The sequence below is a fragment of the Ipomoea triloba genome, chromosome 2, assembly GCF_003576645.1.
Source record: "Ipomoea triloba cultivar NCNSP0323 chromosome 2, ASM357664v1".
Lineage (NCBI taxonomy): Eukaryota > Viridiplantae > Streptophyta > Magnoliopsida > Solanales > Convolvulaceae > Ipomoea > Ipomoea triloba.
The window spans coordinates 13,783,082-13,786,789 of NC_044917.1; positions in this window are offsets into that span (position 1 = coordinate 13,783,082).

A 3,708-nucleotide genomic window follows, 5' to 3' on the forward strand; every position below is an offset into this window, starting at 1 on the left:
TATATATATATATATATATATATATATATATATATATATATATATATATATATATATATATATATATATATATATATATATATATATATATATATATATATATATATATATATATATATATATATATATATATATATTTATATATTCAAATGTGGTCGCGCCTTCCTGTGCGGTCGGTGCGAAATACACCACTATGTATACAAATATACACCACTCAATGTGCACTGGAAGAGGGAAAATGTGCACTAGAAGGCAAAAAAAATGCAAACTGGAGGCACAAAGATGTGAAACAATTATTGAAAAAATTAAATTTAATATAAGATATTCAACACAAATCATAAACAACCATAAATAATAAACAAACAAACAATATTCAACTCAAATTAGTAATTAGCGATCAAGATTAATTGATCTTTTAAAAAAAAAGTTTGTCATCTACAATTAAAAAGAAAAAGCTCTGGAAGACACAACAATGTGCATTGTATGACATAAAAATGTACACTGTATGACATAAACATGTGCATTGGAAGAAGGAACAATGTACTCTGTATGACACAACAATGTGCTCTGGTAGAAGGAACAATGTGCACTGTATGACATAATAATGTGCACTGGAAGAAGGAAAATGTGCACTATATGGCATAACAATGTGCACTGTACGGCATAACAATGTGCACTATAAGAAGGGAAAAATGTGCACTGTATGACATAAAATGTGCATAGGAGGCAAAAAAAACTAACTTACACAAAATTGCAATAATGCCACCACATTGTTTAAAAAAAAAAAAAAAAAAAAAAACCTCCAATTTGGACCCTTGATCTGGATTCAATCTACCGATATAATTTCATCCTATTTCTCCCATAAGACAATTGTTTCACATGATCCTTTATATATATATATATATATATATATATATATATATATATATATATATAGAAATCTGTTCAAATGTGGCCGCGCCTCCCCGTGCGGTTCACACCACTCAATGTTAGAAAATGCATCACTCAACGTTAGAAAACGCACCACAATGAAAACACATAAAAACACCATAAAACACACCACACACCCAAAATAATGCACCATAACTCCCCTGCCCCTAATGGTGCATTTGTTAACACTGTGTGGTGTATATTTACATACCTAGTGGTGTGTTTTTTTATGATGCGTACCTAATGATGCACATTTGTGTGGTGTATTTTCTAATATTGAGTGGTGTATATTTGTATACATAGTGGTGCGGCCGCACTGACCACACGTTAAGGGGCGACCACACCTGATCATGACCACATATATATATATACTTTGCATTATACAGGTGCAAGAGTTATGTGGAAAAAAAGAAAAAAAAAAAGAAAAAAGAGCTAGGGGAGACTGGAGAATTTGGGTGATTCATAAGATTTTGAGAAAGTATAAAAATATGTATTAATATTATATATTTATATTATACAGAAAACTATAGATATAATCTCCTGGATCTCTCCCAAATCCCAATCAACACGGAGATCGAAAAAATAAATGCAGAAGGTACTAATTAGTTTACTCTTTCTTCTTCATGCAAATGGTACAATCCTACGTACAATATTCCTAAAGTAATAGTTTCGATAGGTGGTTGATCATGTGCACCAAACCAAATTTAATAAAACAGGCTCAATTATTTTTTAATTTTTTTGAGGAAAAAGCAAACTGTATTAATTCAGTTATTCAAATCAAAGTACAAATCGTTGATAACAAATGAATTGAAGGAGGGATAGTATTCCTCCTGATGTATAGACATAGAAAAAGTTTTCCTAACAAAGAAATTGACAACTGTAGTCGCAGTATGGATTCCATTTATTTAATTTAAGTATATACGTTAAAATAAATTAAGGTGGCGTTTAGATAGAGAGACTTTTATACACTACTATAAGATTTGATGTTAATTATTATGTTTTCTTTTTCTGCTTTTGTTAACATACTATTGGATTTAAGTCTTTTGGTAATTATAAAATTCATTGTTATCTCTTCACATATTTTTGAATAATAAAATAAAAAATGCGAAAGAAAATAATAAAACAAATAAAAAAGATGATTGTCCACATATTAAATATGAAATTTTTGGCTAAAGTGTCATCTCGCACCATGAACCATAAGCAATTCTTCATGCCGCACCATGTTCTTTCATAAGTGATTATTCGATTTCCAAACCATTAATTTTTTTCGCCTAGAACTTTTTGCAAGTTACCTACAAGTTACTGGTAATTTATGCTGACATTCTAACACCTCCAGCCAGCTACGTAAACAATCTTTTTCCTTCTTTTCCTGCATGTACCTAAGGTAAAGCTCATACTTACTGCTTCGTCCAGTTCCATCTAGCACCGCATACTTATATAATTACTAATACATATATTTATTTACTTACACAAGAAAAAATAATAATATTTGACCAACGTTTGCTACACATTGCCAGTTCTCATGACACAGACTCCCAGGCTGCAAGCTCAAGTCATGGGGAGGGTTATATATAGAGTTTTCCATTGTTCTAAACCATCAACAATGAAGGCGATCAAGAGCGAGGGAAAAACCAGCTCAATCAGGCTGCAGCTTCTGAGAAGATCAAAACTCTGCAATTCTGGACTCACTGTTACATCAAGATGAGCCAAGTAGTATTATATCACATGCTCTTCTCTCACCAGATTATCATGCTCAAATGTCTAATGAATCTGAGAAAGTAATGCTAGAATCTTCAGGTTCTGAATCATCAAGTTCCTAGGATCCATCATTTTACACTAATGTTCTGCATGCCTGCAATTAATTTCACCCAAGTTCAATATTCTGTTGTTCAGCTTGCAACCTCCAAATAGTACTTAAAAATTCCCCCACTGTAGACTCTACACGCTCACTAAGAGCTTCCCCTATAGCCTTCCCCAAGAAGAAAGCATCCAGAATGATTTCTCATTCTCACCTGCAAAATTCAGCTTTTATCGCCCAATCTATTTAACTTATTCTAACATCATAAATTCCTAATACTCGAATTAAAATTGGTTTAAACAAATAATAATAATAATAAAGTAGGAAAATATTATGGATTAAAGATAATTCAAACCCCAAAAAAGAAAATTCATGAAAACAAAAAAAGAGAAAAAATATTCTCAAAAAAAAAAGAAAAAAAAAAGAGAAAATAAATTACCAGGAGCAGGGCCACCGGGACTCACACTGCTACAACATCTGAGCGTCAATCTTCGGGACTAGAGATTCATGGAAGGGAGAAGATGGCGGGACGACGTGCCTGGGGCGATATAACAACGTTGTTGTGGGAGATGAAATCTTGAATGAGTACGAGGATACGAATAAACTAAGGAGGAAGACTACGATCTTTGATTCTGAGGGTTGACTTAAAAATTTGGGATTGACTTTAAAAAAAGGTCCAGTTCAGCTAATAACCTGTGTCATGTCATCATAGTAACTTGAAAACCTGGAAAAAGTTCTAGGTGAAAAAATTTTGATGGTTTAGGAATCAAATAATCACTTATGAAAGCACAGGGTATGGCATGAAGAATCGCTTAGGGTTTATGGTGCGAGATGACACTTTAGCCGAAATTTTAAGATACACATGTGTGTGTGCATATAATTTTATTTTATATTATTATTTCTTTTTATATTTTTATTTCTATTTATTATTTAATTTGATTTCAGTTCCTATTTGCTACAAAAAAAAAAAAAAGATTATA